Source organism: Caretta caretta, chromosome 2 (genome assembly GCF_965140235.1).
Source record: "Caretta caretta isolate rCarCar2 chromosome 2, rCarCar1.hap1, whole genome shotgun sequence".
Lineage (NCBI taxonomy): Eukaryota > Metazoa > Chordata > Testudines > Cheloniidae > Caretta > Caretta caretta.
Genome location: NC_134207.1, coordinates 47,330,105 through 47,349,421, shown reverse-complemented (window position 1 = coordinate 47,349,421; position 19,317 = coordinate 47,330,105). Strand labels below are relative to the sequence as shown.

The 19,317-nt window shown below is 43.5% G+C and overlaps 2 long non-coding RNA genes across 3 annotated transcripts in view; one reads left to right on the top strand and one right to left on the bottom strand.

The window, feature by feature from the left end:
* The window catches only part of LOC142070750 (uncharacterized), a 137,205-nt gene that overhangs the window by 31,207 nt on the left and 86,681 nt on the right, over nucleotides 1-19,317 (top strand). The gene's annotated exons all lie outside the window — the stretch shown is intronic.
* On the bottom strand, nucleotides 326-5,566 carry LOC142070980 (uncharacterized). Its single transcript, XR_012666935.1, has 2 exons — nucleotides 4,695-5,566; nucleotides 326-1,774 (listed from the first exon to the last, which is right to left on the bottom strand). It is a non-coding gene; the product is annotated as an uncharacterized LOC142070980 (long non-coding RNA).

Below are 19,317 nucleotides of genomic sequence, written 5' to 3'. Positions count from 1 at the left end.
TAATAATCTGAGTCGATCAGATAATAGGGCCAAACTGTGGATCTGAACTTCACTGAAATATGGAGAAGTTTGGATCCAGATTGTACATTTGTACATTGTACATTGTTGAACCCATAAAACAAAATAATATGTTTCAAGTGTGTGTGCCACATTCCTACTCATGGAATGTGCTTATAGTGCAGCCTGGATCAGTTGAAAACTCTAGAAGGTGGGCCTCCAGAGGGCACTGTTTTCATCTTGTTGCCGGCACCCAGTGCCGAGAGGCTGAACAACAGCTTGAGTTGGTTCGTTACCCGGTGTGCTACACCCAATAATCACAACGGGGTGGAGAAGCAGAAAAGTTTATTTGAAGCTTCAAAAAGGTACAGGGAGATTTGAATCTCAAATCCTGTACAACAGAGCAGGAAGTTACACAGGCTTTTATACATCCTTTTTCCCAGCATACTTATCCAATAGCAAGCTGCTCCAAGTATCCATATAGCCAGCCAATCCAGTTCCCAGCTAGTTCCCTGATTCTCTGTATCATTTGTTAAACTATACATAAAGCTGCTTTATTCAGCATTGTTCTTCCATATCTCCCCTGTTTGGCCTTGCTTAGTTTCAGGCAGTCTGACTCTGCAACATACTGTTGCAGATTCTCAGCATAACTGCTGTGTGTGCCTCCAGGCGGGGGGGCCAAGGACACTTGGGCCTAGCACGCAGAGCTGCTGCGAGTGCCTCCAGGCAGGAGGGGGGGGGCCAAGGACACCGGGGCCTAGTGCGAGGGGGCTTCATCGACACTCGTGGTCTTCCATCCCCTCGAGTTACCTAGTGGCCATGCCCCAGTGTTCCCAACAACTCCCCCCTTTGAGAACACTCAACAGCCTTGGCTCTGAGTTTTCTCACTTGGGCTACTTATTTCTTTACAATATGACTTTGCATAAGCACTTTGTGATAGCCCTGAAGAGAATGACTTATTAACTTTTGCAAAAGGGCCCTGACACATGATACAGCACAGCATAATACCCATCAGCCCACTGTGTAATAACACAGGAGCTCTTTCCCACAGGATGCCCATAGGGATCAGATTGGTTTCGGGTAAAACATAACACTCCCTCAGTGAGTACTGCAACTGAATACTCCTGGTCCTGATAGGTGGCTTGCTGTAAAGAGGTCTTGTTCCAGAACGGTGAGTTCGTTCTTTCCTGCTCTTTGGTGGTGGCTAATTCTGCTAGGGTCAAGGGCAGCATGTCAAGGGGCATTCCCGTTTTGGGGGATAGTGGAGTTGGAGCACACACCCAGCAATCAGTCTGGTTTGTTAAATTAGCAACTTGGTGCGCAAGCAAAACAAAGGAGTTATGCTCCCGATATGCACAGTTTGGAAATACCAATACAAAAAATAATAATGTTACCCAATTAATTATTACCAGAGTCTTCCCAACCCAAGGTCTTCAATACCTGGGTGGGCCCATTTTAGCATTAAGGTGCCCGCTATTTGTGTCTTTTAAACAGTAGCTTTAGCCCGAGATCGTCACTAGATGAGGAGTCAGCAGGTTGGACGGTCCACTGTTCTGCTGACGAGGGGGCGGGTACTGCCTTCAGACGAGAGTGATGGATCCAGTTCTTGTGGCCCTCGATCTTTGCCGCTGTATGGGAGGTCAGCAGGACGGTATAGGGTCCTTTCCACTTTTCCTGGAGAGGCTCGTCTTTCCAGGTGCGAACAAGCACAGAGTCACCGGGCTGTAAGGAGTGAACGGGAGAGTCCAAGGGGAGAGGCTGGGAATCCTTGGTATACCTGTGAAGAGACAAGAGAACAGCAGACAGGGAACACATATACTGTGACAAAAAAACATTACCCAACTCCCATTCCCCTGACAGAACCGGGGTGCCATTCATGGGCCATGCCCTTCCAAACATAATTTCAAAGGGACTGAGCCCTAATCTACCCTTTGGGAGAACGCGGATATGGAGTAGGACGAGGGGCAAAGCATCAGGCCATCGCAGTGAGGCTTCTTGGCACACTTTTGAGAGATGCCGTTTAAGGGTCTGATTGGTACGCTCCACTACACCACTGGCTTGCGGTCTCCAGGGCGTATGGAGTTTCCAGGGGATCTGTAAGGCATGTGAGATGCTTTGAATGATTTTTGACGTGAAGTGTGTCCCATTGTCAGATTCCATCCACAGGGGGAGTCCAAAGCGAGGAATGAGCTCCTTAACAAACTTGAGGGCCACTGTCCTGGCAGTGCAGTTACGGCATGGGAAGGCTTTTGGCCATCCGCTGAACTGATCCACTATAACAAGGAGATATTTGAACCCTTGGGTCCGGGGAAACTCAGTAAAGTCTATTTGCCACACTTGTCCGGGGCCCGGAGTGGGTTCTAGGGCAGCTGGTGGCACAGGATGTCCCGGTTGGGGGTTATTCTTTTGGCAGACTAAGCAGTCCGCTTGTACCTGGGCAGCCAGGGGTCAGAGTCCGGAAGTGATAAAGTATTTTCCCATTAGCTGGATAAGTGTTTCCCTGCCAGCATGAGTGGTTTGATGTAGTTTCTGCAGCACTGGCCGGATTAGGCCCTTTGGTAAGAGGACCTTCCCTTCTGGGGAATGGAGCCATCCCTCCTTTTCCCGGAGACCGAGTTTGTCAGTTAGCTGTCTCTCGTCTCTCCTCCCCAGAGTACTGAGGGGTTGGAAGCTCCCCTACTGATGGGATAAGGGCATGCATATGGGCGTTCTCAGTCTGAGGGGATGGCAGGGTGGCAGCATGCTTAGCCTTTCTATCTGCCCGGGCGTTACCTCTGGCCACATCTTGATCCTCCCTTTGATGGGCTTTTCAGTGTACCACCGCCACTTCCGAGGGGAGTTGTATGGCTTCTAGGAGCCGGAGGATTTGGGGCCCGTACTTGACTGGGGAGCCTTGGGCTGTCAGCATTCCCCTTTGCTTCCATAGGCCAGCATGAGCATGCAGCACACCAAAAGCATACTTTGAATCAGTAAAAATGTTGACCCGCTTTCCTTTTGACAGTTCAAGTGCACGGGTCAGGGCTATTAGTTCGGCAAGCTGGGCAGAGGTCCCAGCAGGCAAACCTTCAGCTTCCACAGTGTCATGGAGGGTCACAACAGCATAACCCGCCCTCCTTTGCCCATCTATTACAGTACTGCTACCATCAGTGTACCACTCATGATCTGCATTTGGGAGAGGTACATCCTTTAAATCCGGACGGCTGGAGTACTGGACATCTATGATCTCTAAACAGTCATGTTTCTGTTCCTCTGTTTCTGGCAAGAGAGTGGCTGGGTTAAGGGAGGGGCAAGGCTGTAGGGTGACTTCAGAGTTCTCTAACAGCTTAGCCTGGTACCGAGCAATCCGAGCCTGGGTGAGCCAAAGCCCTCCCTTTGCATCCAATAAGGCTCGGACCATATGGGGAGTATAGATTTGCATAACCCCTCCTAATGTTAGCTTCTCGGCTTCCTCAAGCAATAGGGCAGTAGCTGCGACCGCCCGTAAACATGCCGGCCAACCCTTTGCAACCTGATCCAATTGCTTAGAAAAATAAGCCACAGGACGCTTCCACGCTCCTAACAGCTGTGTAAGCACTCCTAGGGCCACCCCCCTTCGTTCATGTACATACAACTGAAACGGCTTAGAGAGATCTGGCAGGCCCAGAGCCGGGGCTTCCATCAATTTTCTTTTCAGGATTTTAAATGCCCTGTCAGCCTCTGGGGTCCAATAGAAGGGGTCATGATCTGGTCCTTTTACACAGTCGTACAGGGGTTTAGCCTACAGTCCAAACTCTGGGATCCATATCCTGCAAAAGCCTGCCATACCCAGAAATGCCCTGAGCCGCTTACGGTTACTTGGGGTAGGAACCTGACAGATAGCTTCCTTTCTTTCGCTTGAAAGCTGACGCTCCCCTTGCCTTAGCTGTAACCTGATCCCCCTCCACCTCAGACAACAGGGTTCTCAGGAGGATATTACAGTCGTCTCAATCGGCTTGTGACTACTGAGGCACCCCTCAAAGATTGAAATAAACCTGCTTGGGTTCGTTGAGAATCCCCCAGCCTGTGTTTTAAAAGCTGCTAAGTCTATTGGATTGAATGGCACATGGATGTAAACTTGCATAGTGGTAGCCTGACGTCCGTCTGCCCCTGGGCAAGCCACAACAGTCTCAGTAAGCAAAGGATAGAGTACCACCGAGGGGACAATCTCTGTAACCCGAGGCATCCTACCCTTATACGGTGGGGGTGTGGGGGCCGAAGGGGACACCGGCTCTTCCATTACAGTGGGGGTGGGGGTCTGGAGACTAACATTAGCTGCTACCGAACCAGTCGGAGTCAAATTACAACTTTGCAGAATTACAGCTCTGTTTTATTTCTTAAAGCCATAAACGCTTGTGCATACAAATATTCATTCCATTTACCCATTCACTGACAAAACAAAACTAATTGGAGGATTGTGTTGTAATTAATTGACCCTCCTGGTGGCCACCACTCCTGGTCCTCTAGTTGATATTGAGGCCAGTCAACTGTACAGAATCGTTTTAATTGGCTCTTAGTCATCGGATCCGCACCAAATACCTTCCAGTTTGCTAGAATGCACTCTAGGGGCGTACACCGTGCCCTAACCTCTGAGCTCTGTCCCTGTCCCATACCTACAGGGTAACTCTGGGCGTCCCCAGGTTCCAACAGAGCATATAATCCGGATTTTAAAAGGTTCCTACCTTATCCAAGGGTCCGGTTCTTCACCGTGGCCTGCAGCTGCTCCTCCCCCACGTCTAAGGGACCGGTTCTTCACCGCCGTCCACAACAGCTTCTCCACTATATGAGTGCGTTGCACCGTTGTGCCCTCTGGGGTCGATTAAATCGCGTCTCCTCCGAGGCCCCCGATGAACTCACCGGTGCGCGCTGGGCGTCGGTTCTCGCCGCAATCCTCGACCTCCAGGAGGGGTCCGGGCAAGGCTAAATTGCAGCCTCGAGCCCACCCAGGGACGCCAAAAGCTGTTGCCGGCACCCAGTGCCGAGAGGCTGAACAACAGCTTGAGTTGGTTCGTTACCCGGTGTGCTACACCCAATAATCACAACGGGGTGGAGAAGCAGAAAAGTTTATTTGAAGCTTCAAAAAGGTACAGGGAGATTTGAATCTCAAATCCTGTACAACAGAGCAGGAAGTTACACAGGCTTTTATACATCCTTTTTCCCAGCATACTTATCCAATAGCAAGCTGCTCCAAGTATCCATATAGCCAGCCAATCCAGTTCCCAGCTAGTTCCCTGATTCTCTGTATCATTTGTTAAACTATACATAAAGCTGCTTTATTCAGCATTGTTCTTCCATATCTCCCCTGTTTGGCCTTGCTTAGTTTCAGGCAGTCTGACTCTGCAACATACTGTTGCAGATTCTCAGCATAACTGCTGTGTGTGCCTCCAGGCGGGGGGGCCAAGGACACTTGGGCCTAGCACGCAGAGCTGCTGCGAGTGCCTCCAGGCAGGAGGGGGGGGGCCAAGGACACCGGGGCCTAGTGCGAGGGGGCTTCATCGACACTCGTGGTCTTCCATCCCCTCGAGTTACCTAGTGGCCATGCCCCAGTGTTCCCAACAATCTGGCCAATCCACCTCAAGGCCTCAAATTTGACAGTATGATGGACTACCTAAACTTAGTTGTAACCACTGTGTACACTTCCCCAAACTTTGAAGACTAACTACCAAACTTTCAGATGGATGGATTAGAATAAAGTAGATCTATGGATCCTATAAATTATTCAGGAGGCTGACATTCAATTCTCCACCCTTCCACCTGTTCCTCTTCAGGGATCTTTCTCATGAGAAAATGCCAAGAGAACAGGTGAAATCTCTTACTCCTGGAGACAACAGAAGAAGTTCCTGCTGAATTTTGGGGAAACAAGGGATGGGAGCTTCATCCAATCCTGGACCTCAGGGAACTCAACTCATTATCAAGAAGGTCAGATTCCACATGATCATCCTGGGTCTCTTATTCCTTTCTTTTCCCCTTCATGACTGTTTTTGGACTCTCACCTTGAAGGATGCTTATTTACATATTGGCATCAGCCACAGAAAATGCCAAAAATTCATAATAGGATAATAACTCTACTAAAACAAAGTCCTCTCATTTGACCTTTCCACAGTGCCTTGGGTATTCATGAAATGCCCAATCGGTAGCAGCAACTCACCTGAGGAAAGCAGGGCATCCAGATCTACCCTCATTTAGATGATAGGCTGACAAGAGCAACATCCTAGGCAGATCTCTTGGAGTACAGAGGTAACATCCAAATTGTTCAGAGCTTGTAGCTGCTTATCTGCTGTAAAAAGTCCCAAACTGATCCTGACCTCAATATAACCTTTATTGGATCAGTTTTGAATTTGACTCAAGGTAAAGTCTTCCTCCAAGAACACGGATTTATGAGACCCTGCAGTGCAACAGTCAGTCACTGCAGGAGAGTTCACTTCAACAGGCGACATTATTCCTCAGGCTGATAGACCTTATGGTATTAGCAATTTATGTAACCCCATTACCATGATTTAAGAATGAGATCACTTCAACCCTGACTGGCAAATTCTGTACACCCAATGTAGACCACATGCATGTGACTTTCATTGCCCAAAGTGGCACTCAAGTGGCTTTCGTGGCAAACAAAAAAATGAAAATGCCAGCAGAGAGCTATCTTTCAATCCTCTTTCTCCCTCTGTCATGGTGATCTCAGATACTCCCAGTCTCGGGTGAGGAGCACATCATCAGGACTTCAGCATGCATGGCCACTGGAACTTCTGATAACAGAAGCTGCAGATGTGTTTCAGAATTGAGGGAAAGCTGCTGGACCCTTTCCTTCCCTAACTTCAAGGCTGAGTAGTGTGAGCGGTTACAGGCAACAACACAGCAATGTTTTATGTCAACAAGGAAGTGAGGGTGGAAGTCATTTCAGTCAATTAGGCAAGGAAGGGAAGGGCTCTGTGGGAATGATACATTTATCCCATGGCTAGTCACTTAGCAGGGAAAGACAGCATACTAGCAGACCAACAGAGCAGAAACCAACCAGATCAACATTGGTCATATTTGAAGGATGCTGTAGCAGACTCAGTCTTCATCAAATGCAATCAGCTGGACATAGACCTGTTAGTGATAAAGCACAACAACAAATGCCAACAAAATTTCTCGAGAGCAGGAATAGACACCAGCTCCATGTGAGATGCCTTGCTCCTCAACTAGGGGAAGAGGATTCATTATGCTTTTTTCCCTGATTCCTCTAATTTTCTTTAGGGGGAAAAACAATCCAGCAATTTTTCTACACTGAGAAGTGTTTTAAGAAAACCTATACAGCTGTGTTCTAGGGAAAATTCAGTTTGTAACAAAGTGCCACATATGGTTTGGCTTTGAAACATTTCTGTTGCAGATAGACAGAGTAGCCACTTAGAGCTCTATCTATATGTTTGTGAAATGTTATTTCCTTGATCTGGTCTTTAAGTCTGATGTACACTTTGGCAGAACAGTACTCCATCTGCTGTTTAACTAGTCCTCCTCCTCATTCCCACCTTTCTGGGAAAACTACTTCCTAAACTCCCATATCGGAAATGTTCAGAGGTCATGTGAAAAAGAAATGACGGTTACTTACCTTTAACCAGATTTCTTCGTGATGGACAACACGTTTCACACACCCCACCCACTTTCCCCTCTTCCTCAGAGTCCAGGTAATCTAACCAGATTTTCAGCCAAGGTTGGCAGGAACTGAGGTGTTGGTGCAGCATCCCTTATTGTGAGCACTCATACTTTGTATTTTGTGTTATAATTGAAATCAATATATTTGAAAATATAGAAAACATCCAAAAATATTGAAATGGTATTCTATTGTTTAACAGTGCAATTAAAACTGTGATTAATTTTTGTAATTATTTTACAGCCCTACTTTGTATATATCTTCATCTGGGGAAACTCCTGTGGTTCATCAGAGTGGAGTCTGGTTCCAATGATCTTTAGTAGGACTGTCAGACTAGACTTCATAGGTGAGAGGTTTTTCGCAGGAGTGGATGGGTGAGATTCTGTGGCCTGCGTTGTGCAGGAGGTCGGACTAGATGATCATAATGATCCCTTCTAACCTTAGTATCTGTGAATCTATGATTAAAATTATCTCTATGTAGAATGAGGTGAAAGGAGTAGGAGTGATGGGGAGGGTGCATGAAAGTAGGGAGCTGTGCTTTGCAGCACAACCAGAGAAATGGGTGTGGGCTATGGGACTGAGGAAGGAGTAAGCCAACACAGTCCAACTGCCCATTCTGAGCCCAACTGCCTGGACTGACTCCCTTGGGAGGAGCTTGTTCTGGAGTGACTTATTTTGGCATATTCATATTTGGATGAAGAAAAGGAGTACTTGTGGCACCTTAGAGACTAACCAATTTATTTGAGCATGAGCTTTCGTGAGCTACAGCTCACTTCATCGGATGCATACCGTGGAAACTGCAGCAGACTTTATATATACACAGAGAATATGAAACAATACCTCCTCCCACCCCACTGTCCTGCTGGTAATAGCTTATCTAAAGTGATCATCAGGTGGGCCATTTGATTATGTAAAGAGTTGTCACTTTGGATGGGCTAGCACCAGCAGGAGAGTGAATTTGTGTGGGGGGGTGGAGGGTGAGAAAACCTGGATTTGTGCTGGAAATGGCCCACCTGAGGATCACTTTAGATGAGCTATTACCAGCAGGACAGTGGGGTGGGAGGAGGTATTGTTTCATATTCTCTGTGTATATATAAAGTCTGCTGCAGTTTCCACAGTATGCATCCGATGAAGTGAGCTGTAGCTCACGAAAGCTCATGCTCAAATAAATTGGTTAGTCTCTAAGGTGCCACAAGTACTCCTTTTCTTTTTGCGAATACAGACTAACACGGCTGTTACTCTGAAACCTGTCATATTTGGATGGTAAGTCATGTGACTTGAGGATTGTGTTGATGTTTGGAGTGTCTTAACTGGTGACCTTTATGTTTTTAGTGATCATGTTGATAGGATATGCACTGAATAACCTTCACTCTAAGTTAGCAACACTTTTAGTATGGTATTATCAAATAATAGGCCTGTCTCTCAATGTGAAATTTCAGATCTCATGTTATGATCCATTGTAGGTGGCCACTGCTCTGTCTAGGTCAATTTTGTGAGTGACCTTTTAAAGCTGCATTAGCAAATAACATACTGTAGTCTATATAGAGGGACAACCTTTACATGTACCTATCCTATCATGTGTTATGACAAAACTATTTCCTCAAAGCAAGAAACTCCATTACATGAAAAAGGCAAAAGCAGCTGGCCTAGTCTACTCCCTAACAGTCCTGTAAAGCAAAAGCCTAATCTTTTAAAATTAGTGACAATATGGGCTTTAGGCCTAAAAGATATAGGTTTACATCGAGAGAATCCACAAAATACGGTCCAAAAATCTTCCTAGTGAGCAATTATTTTTTTCAAACCATATGCCTTCAAAACGTGAATCATTAAATCTCAATCAAATCAAAAGCTTTCTTGGCACTCATTGTTAGCATTAATGTAAGACTCTTAGATTTCAGAGCAAAGCAAATTAACTAAGTCCTCTGCAGATACTGCTGGCTGAGCTTTGCTTTTTAATAAAGCCTGTCTGCTCTCTGAGGTAATGAGTAGAAAGTGTATTTCAGACCTAAGTTATGACATTGCATAGGGTTTTACTAGTCACATTCTGACCAGGTGCCTGGATGGCCACACTTTGAATACCACAGTCAGGGCAAATTGCAAGAAATAGGACTATCAATCCCCTAAAACTGGTGTCTTATTCCATAATAAGATTCACCACACCAGTAACAAAAAAGCTTCTGTAGTACCACACTGGTTTAAGAGAAGACACAGTCCCCTTTAGGTATTCCAGCCCTTGGTTCCCATCCAAACAATCAATTCTAATATAGTGAAGGAGTACTGAAAACCCATTTCACCATATATGAGGTTCTACTAATCCCAAAGGATCAGACATTTATCTCCAGGTCAATATGAACCTCAGATCTTATCATATACCATGCTGTCAGCCAATCCTTCATAAACTAGCTTAATATTTATTAAGAAAAAAGTTATAAATGGTAATAGATCATATACATATGAATGATTGCAAAGTCCTTATATCAGGTTTGTAGCAGTGATGGAATAGACTGCTAGTTTGCAAAAGTCTCTCTGGTAAGTTCCAAAAGATTGGAAGGTCCTTAGTTCATAGTTCAAGATGCTCCTTTTAGTTGTAAATCCACAGTCCAGTGAATTAGAGCAGGAAAGAGGTAAAATGGAGGTGTCTCAGAGGTCTTTTGTATCCTTTTCCATGTGCATGGAAATTTATTGTTCAAAACAAAGCCCACAGCCCAGGTGCATGGAAAGTTACTGGCCCAAGATGGAATCGAGGTCACATGAGCATGTCACATGTCTTTACATGCTTTGCTGACTTTCAAAGGAGCCATTGCCCATATTCTTTTTGAGGCATCCACAGGAAAGGCTTACTGGGTGGGATGAATTTCTTCAATGGTCCATTGTCAGCTGAGTGTCTTTAATAGGCCATCAACACATAGCTGTCTGGCCCTGATGTAAATCTATTTTGAGGGCGTCACCGAGGAACACCACACATGTAGGAGAATACAAATACATAGCGAATATTCATAACTTTAGATACAAAGATGATACATGGATTTAATCAGGATAATCATATGCTATAGACGGTAACTTTTCCATTGACACCTTATGTAATACACTTTGCAAGATTTGTTGCAATTGTGTAACAGTGATGTAACAGTCACCTTTAATCATACAGAATCTCACACATTTTTAGAAGATTTTGACCTTTTGGAAGCACATGAGTCTGGGTCCTTCCCTTTTTTATAAATGGTCTTCCTGGACCTTCGGGGGGAAAAAATTACATTTCTTTACAAATATTGTTGGCACCTGGGACAATTTTAGAACCTTTGAATGCTGGCTGACCCATAAAAACCTCATTCTTCCTTTACATTTCTTCCTTTCCTAGCACTAGAATCAACTAGAGCTCATTATCTTACATTGCTGATTTTTAAAGAATGGGAGAAAGTGTGTATAAAAATGTACATCTAGCAGAGTATTTTTCTGACCATACCTGAGTGAATGTGCTTCACCCCTTAAAGGGATATAGCAGTATACATAGAATATCAGGGTTGGAAGGGACCTCAGGAGGTCATCTAGGCCAACCCCCTGCTCAAAGCAGGACCAATCCCCAGTTTTTGCCCTAGATCCCTAAATGGCCCCTTCAAGGATTGAACTCACAACCCTGGGTTTAGTAGGCTAATGCTCAAACCACTGAACTATCCCTCTGCCCCATGATTCCCCATGAATTGGGGAGCCAGTAGGGTGGTACAGGGGTGCTTTACTTACAACATAGGAACAATCTAGCCATCTGTGTCTCTGAAACCCCTCAACAAGATGAGGCTAATATTTGTGAATCCTCTGGAAATACTGCTTAATGCAGGGCAGTCGCATAATTAGTAAAATGCCTTAGGCAATTGTATTGGGGCTGAGCAACTTTCAAGTAGCATCTCACAAGGTGACACACTTATTTGAGGGGGGAGACAAGAAACCTGAATCGGAGGTTACGCAGTGTGAACAACAAATGAAATGCACTTCATTTGATACTTTGTCAGTCTGAATTCATATGTTTTGATTCAGGTCAGTTTGACATTAATCTGTAACCACCTGAAAGCACCCTATGCATTGAACAGACACATTGCATCAGGGGACTTGCAGGACCACAGCTGCACCATGGGAAAGGTAGTCCAGACAGTGAGCCCAGCCCATAGAAGACCATGAAGATGAAGGATCCAAAGTTTGGTTCCCATGAGGGACCACAGCAGCTCAGGCAGACATAGTTCAATGTCAAACTGAGACGAAACAAAATATTTCAATTAGGTTTACAGATAAATGAAACATTTGATCAAAACATTTCAACACAGCTGAACTGAAAAAAATGTCTAAATGACATGTCATTTCCAAATTAAAATTTTCAAGAACTTTGTGAAAAAATGTATACTTTGACTTTTCATCCTGATTTGGGATGAAAACATGTTTCAGAATATCAAAACTTCCTGAAGGATGGGAATTCTGATACTTGAGCAGCTCTGTTTAACACAGACTACATTAAACTCAGTGCACTAACTCCTCCCACAGAATGTATTCAGAGTACACTGCACTGCTGAATGGCTTGGAACAGAATAATCTGTTATGATCCAAGGAGCAAGTGCAGGATACACACTCAAAACTGGCTTCACCAAATAAGGGCACGCCACCAGAGAAATAGATCACACCATGAAATGGGCCACCCAAACATCCCCATAAGAACCTGCTTCAATACAGAAATAAAAACTCCTCCCACTGTACACCCCCATTTGTCACCTACTACTTCACACTGGAGACCATATGGGGTATCATTACACAATTACAAGCCATACTCTATGGGGACCACATCCTGAAATAAGTCTTTCCTGAATCCCCACTTCTGGCCTTCACACAACCCTCCAAGCTCATCATCAGATCTGAATTAACATAGTTCAGAAGATGATGGTGTCCAAATAATCTTTTCCAAGCTACCTTTTGTGAGTGTACTTCCTTTTTGATTAAATAGCCTGTCTGACCAGGAAGTGCTGGAGATTCATTAGATCATGCTTAAAAAAAAAAGTGGGTACTAACTCAATAGTCCCTGCTTTGTGATGTTCACTTATGGATAGTGCTCTGGAGAAAATTGTGTACAGTGTTGACATTTGTACTAGCCACCCCTGGACATTCAGGCCCAATAGAAATGGACTTGCATTATTCCCATTTTTTCCCTCAGATTTAGTGATATCATATCTTTATATAATACCGCATGATATCTCTGTAGTCCTGTAAGAAGTGCTGGTCCCTTGTTCCTAAAATTTTAGGAAACAGAAACAATATCATATGATTTAGGTGACCAATCGCACGCCACAAACAAAGAAGACATAATAGAAGAAAATAGTTTTACAAACAGCCCACAGACTGGTGAATATTTTTAAGAATAATATTGCGAAGTTACAAATAATGAGAGTAAATGTTAATCAAAATGTTTGCAGAAATTTGAAAAGAGACAAGGTTAAGTTCATTGACTAAAATGATTGTGACAAGTTTGCTAAATTCTGATTATGAGTTAAAGCTTCTTGCCCTGGGAAATACTTTGACACCAATTGTAATAATTCCTGGACTATTCATTGTCACACATTTTAAATAGCTGTTCTTGTCCTTCTTGTATTATATTTACAAGCAGTGTATTATTTCCTCAAGCAGGCACCTTTCTTCATTACTCACAGCTGTTGTCTTAACACTATAGATATGTCCAAGTCTATTGGGTCTACTTGTGTTTTGAGTACAGTCAGATATGCAGTGATTACAGATTATTCATGGAGTAACCCAGCTCATTATTCCTTAAATTCATTATTATTGCATGGAGAAAAATGACTTTCATATTATAAATCTTTGCACCTTGTCTTTTTTTTTGGAAATTTAAGAACATATCTTGTAATAGGGCACTTTATGCCTCTAACATTTCAAAAGCATATTTTTACTGCCTGCTCATTCATCAACCAGCATACAACTATCAATGAAATACAATAAACCCTATGCCATATATAAAATCCCTGGAAAAGCTCTTGAGTATTTTACATTCCAACACCTTAAGATAGCCGTATAAACTGCATCTGTAATAGGGAATGTAAAATTCAAGAGAAAAAGACCTATTGCAAATTATTGGAAATATCCCTTTACTTAGAAAGAACATCACCAGTGAACATCACAACACTTTTAAAACTTTGTAACACTTTAAACACTTTTGCCTTCATCTGGCTATCACTTTAAAACATCTGGAAAGAAAGATTGAGGCCCTTTTAATGAAATCAAGCAACCATATTAGTAGTAAGGAGGGGAGGCGGGTTATTTTAACAGAGACACATATCCCCAGAAGCCTTTTGCTATTCTGTTTTGCAGGCTGATTGGACAGATCTTGAAGTGGAAACTGTTGATGGCCAAAGAGAGAATATCTTTGGTATATCAAAGAAAACAGAAATCTTTCATGTTTCAGAACTAATCAAAGCTTCCAACTTCTTGGAGAAATTGTGTGCATCTATTGACGTGCAAGAGGCAGTTGAAAAGCCTTCAAAATGAGGATAACAGGAAAAGGGAATGCAAGTACAATTTGCTGTAGCTCACGAAAGCTCATGCTCAAATAAATTGGTTAGTCTCTAAGGTGCCACAAGTACTCCTTTTCTTTCTCCTGATTTTGTATCCACTAAAATCTATGCTTTAAGTATTTTTAGCAGGTTACACACAATGCGGTAGTCAAAAGGGAATATGCACAGCACATGGCACAGGTAGCCTCAATGAAAATAGCCAGCGTGTCCTTGAGCTTTGTGCCTCTTGTGAGCGGACAGTCTCAAACATCTATTTTGCTGGCTGCAGCCACAGCAAAGTCACATGGAGGCACCCTCACTCAGGACACTGGTGTCAGCTTGACCTCATCCTGATCCATCTCAGAAACATTTGTGATGTATTACATGTTCGATCAATGCATAGCACTGATTGAGACACTGATTATGCTCTTGTTGGGGCCAAGCTCCAATTACATCTTTAAAAGATCTGTTATGCGAAGCCAAAAGGTAAACCTCACCTCAACTGCACTAACATGAAGAATTCTGACACTTGTGCAAAGTTTCAATGTGTGCTTGAGCTTGTTTTTGAAAATAATCAACCTGATTCCCCTGATTGACACCTTGTGGGAAAATCTTAAGAATATGACACTGGCTGCCTCCAAGGATGTCTTTGGAAGAAAGAAAAAACATCCTGGCAGGTTCACAGCATCTGAACATCTGCTGCTCTCACTTATAGAAAAGAAAAAGCAAGCTTGCCTAAGTCTACTTCAACACCAACCAAGTCCAGAACTCTCAAGTTTAAAGGTTAAGGCTGTGGTTCAGAAAACCACCAGAGAATGTGCCCAGAAGTACTGGCAAGACCTGTGGAAAAAGATTCAGATCTGCTTTGAAAAAGGGGACATCCATGGTCCCTATAATGGAATTAAAGAATCACTTGGTCCACCTTGTGAAAAGACCGGAATCCTGAAGGTGAAAGATGGTACCATATTGACTGACAGGGAAAAACAACTTAACCGATTGACTGAGCATTACAAAGAACTCTATTCAAAGAATGCCATTATCTGTGATACTGCCTCAGCTGCCATTCCCCAGCTTCTAAGGATGCAGGAATTGGACCAAATACCAACTCTTGAAGATGCAGAGCAGGCTATCAAAGAGATTACACCTACGAAAGCCACAGGCAATGGTCAGATTCCTCTGGAGCTCCTACAGGCGGGGGACAAAACTTGCCTGTGACATATATGCACCTCTCTGCACCTGAGGACAAGAAAGCCATATACTCCAGGATCTGAAAGATGCAAAGATAATTACACTTTATAAAAATAAAGGGGACAGAGCAGACTGCAACAACTATCGAGGGATATCTTTTCTCAGCATGGTCGGCAAGATGCTTGCAAGGGTCCTGTTGAAAAAAGACTCCAAGACTTTGCTGAGACAGTCTACCCTGAGAGCCAGTGTGGGCTCACAGCTGAACACTCCGCGACTGAAGGGTGCTTCACATTGTGCTTGTTCATGCCTATTTCTTGCAACCACAGGCACCTCTCTGTGTAGCATTCATTGACCTACAAAAGGCCTTCAAAACAGTTAGCAGGAATGGTATCTTGAAAATTGGCTGTCCAAAAAAGGTGCTCTCCCTATTCAAGGAGTGCCATGAGGGAATGAAGGAAACATCCAGTATGAAAATGAAACATCATCTGAGTTTAGTATTGATACTGGCATGAAGCAAGGCTGCATCTTAGTGCCCACTGGCTTTGACATCTTCTTCTCTTTTCTTCTTAATATGACTTTGGAAATGACCAGTCTGGCATACTAATTGAATCGAGGATGGATGGCAACTTGTTTGACATCAAATAATCAAAGAGCAGAAGACATGTCATCCAGCTTACTATTCGGAATCTGCTTTTCTCAGATGACACTGCAAAAGTCTCTAATTCACCTGATGAATTGCTGGGCATGATGAACAAGTTTTCTGATGCAGGCACCAAGTTTAGCATGTTAATCAGTCTCAAGAAAACCGTTGTCATGTCACAGGTTACCAACATTCCACCTAAAATTTATGTCAATAATGAAGCTCTGGACAACATGGATTACTTCTTCTATCTCTGCTCAATTCTTCCCAGCTCACTTAACCTTGATAGGAAACGTAATGCTAGAATTGGCAAAGCTTCTGTTGCCTTTGGCAAACTTACCTCATGTGTTTAGAATAACAAGCTGCTAACCCTGAACTCAAGGGTGTCTGTTTATCAGGCTTGTGTCCTTAGTATCATCCTTTACGGTTGTGAAAGCTCGGTTATGTACTCCAAGCAGGAACGGAGTTTCCACCTCCGCTGTCTTAGAAAAATCCTCTGAGATACTTGGGACCACCGGATCACTAATAATGAGATCCTTGAGAGAAAGGCCTACAGTCTATGCAGACTATGCTGGACATTTGCAAGATTCGCTGGCTGGAACACATAGAGCACATGCCTCAAGATGATCTGCCAAAGGTGTGCTCTCTGGCCATTTTAAGAACTGCCTGTGAAATAGAGAAAGGTCAAAGCTCCAGTACAGAAACAAGGGGAAGCAAGGGCTCAAGAAATTCAGCATCCCCCCTGACAACTGGGAAAATCCTGCCCACAATTGTTCAGTCTGGAGAAGACGGATTAAGACTGTTGCAGTCAGTGCAGAGAGCCATCAGAGAGCCCAGGCTGAGGCTCACTGGTGAGCCACGAAACAGAATATGCTTCAACGTCCAATACCATTGCTAAGCTGACAGATCGAGTTTGTTGCATCTCCTTTCATCTGTCAAGATGTTGGTCAGCCACAACATATGTACGGGGAAGGTACAAAAACAGCTAGACATGAGAAACCTGAAGGTGAAGTTGCAGGTATTTATTAGGAAGGGAATATACATAAAGAGAACTAGCTGTGTGAATTATGATATGAAGCAATAGACTGGCTCATCTGGGAGTGAGCTTTGAATGGCCTATGAGTCTGTTGCCACTCTGAAGGAGACATAATGAAACAAAATTCAAAGGAATGTTTTTCCTCCACAGGGAAATTTTGAACTAAAACCAATGTCTGCATAGATTCAAAATTTCCTCAGACAAATTCAACTACAGTAGGCACATTAAAAATGTTAATTCCAGTCTAGAGATCTTACTAGGCCTAGAGTATTCCCCATTTTCAGTATGGGGAAATATCTCTGAAACATCTAACATTTCTAAAAAAGGAACGAACTTTAAGTGTGACCACCATAGCCAGACCCCATCAGCATTATATAAATATCTCCACATTGATGGACAATTCCAGTAGAAATGTAATTGTGATTAAATAAAAAGGAAGGCCCACATTTTCAAACTAGTCTCAAACCTACCTGTTAACCTGCACACAGCAATTTAGTTAGTCCTTCCTTTTGTGTATGCAAAGCACTGTCATGGGAGGCACTCGCTGCTAGTGGCACCTCCTCCTGGTCGCTCTGGGGATTAGCTCTCCACCTGTCTCTGCAATCCACATTCAACTTCTTTGCAACTTGGTCCTCCCCTTATAGAGTATCAAAGCCTTTAAGGCAAAACTGTCTGCTCCCCACTGCCTGCTTTGGGCCACTTTTCAGTGGTTGCTTATTCCTTGCTGCTTTTCCCCTGACCCTTTCTTACCTTTTTGGCTTTCCTCACCACTACGTTTGCCAGCCCAAACTCCCTCCTCCCAGGGAATAACTTCAGGCTACTTGCTGTAGCCCCAAACACCCTCACTTCTCCCAGGCAGGAGCTGCAGGGAAGTGGTCAGCAGTCACTCTTTCTGCTCTGAGCTCTTGGACTTTATGCAGACCCATCCTGTCCAGCTGAGCTTTGTGTCTAATCAGTTCCCTGCTCCCCTTTCAGGTGCACCCTGGGCAATTAATTGGCCAACCAGGCCACCTTAAACCCTTCTAGTCTTGTGTGGAGTAGACACCCTGTCACAGCACATATTTGCTTAGCAGTTATGCAATATGCACCTTGCATCTTCTATCTGAGTGTGCATATACAAAATGTGGAGGTGATGTGCAAATATCTGGCACCAAACGACACTCATAGGTAGTGTTGTCTAGTGGTCAGAGCAGAGGACTGAAATTTTAGATTGCTGGCTCTGCTTTTGAATAATTTTTTGATGAGAGGCAAACATAACTTCTCCTTGCCTCAGTTTTCCCATCTGTAAAAATGAAATTAACAATACTTATGATGTCTACCTCACAGGAGTGTTGTGAAGTTTAAAGTTTTCTAATGTATTGTGAGATCTTCGGATGCCAGATGCATGACAAATAAGTGTACAGAATCGTTATCATTGTGTTACCCGCTAACCTGCAGCACTGAGAGGTATTGCTGCTGGAAGAGATGTGTCAGCAGCCTCAAAATAAGTATTTCAGGGACTGAAATGTTTCCAATAGTACAACATCTAAGATTACACTTCTGAAAAGAGTGATGAGTGCAATAAATGTCTGATAGCATTTCCTCAAAAATGAATACTATATTATAGCTAATCGAGTAATCACCCTACCAATGTCATTGGGTTGCTCCAAAATTCAGAAAGCCGTGGACCTTGGTAGGTGTCTGCAGCACAAAATTATCAGTCTTCTCCATCATGTACAAGTTATTGTATAAATCTCTTAATTTAATGAGAACAGTGAAAAACAAAGCTGACCACTCAAAAAATCTTCAGCCTGCCGTAATGCCTTTCTGAAATAACACAGTGTGCAGTCATAGAACATGTCACTGCGCTTTCAAGGCAACTTTTCATATCAATATCATTTCATTTTCAAATATTGAGCCAGCATTGTCAACCCTGTCACCAACTATGGATGAAGGAGGAGAAGAAGAAAAAGAAGAAGAAAAAATATTGAAAATGAGAGAAAGCTTTCAGCTTTAGTGACCATGAAAACTATTCATTTGGTTCCATATGGAAAGCTTGTCATATGTATATATGTATATAATTTGTGATGCTATTTCCATGTCATTTCTGCTGACAGCTTAAATAGCCTTGCCCGGAGACCCCCTGAGAAGCACAAATGACAAGTCATTCACCTAGAAGTGAAGGACAAAACTTGATTGATGAATATATATAATTTTACAACAAAATTACATCAGAAACATCACTTCTAAAAAGAAAATCTTCATCCACAAATGTTATATATTTTTCTAGCCAAGGAGA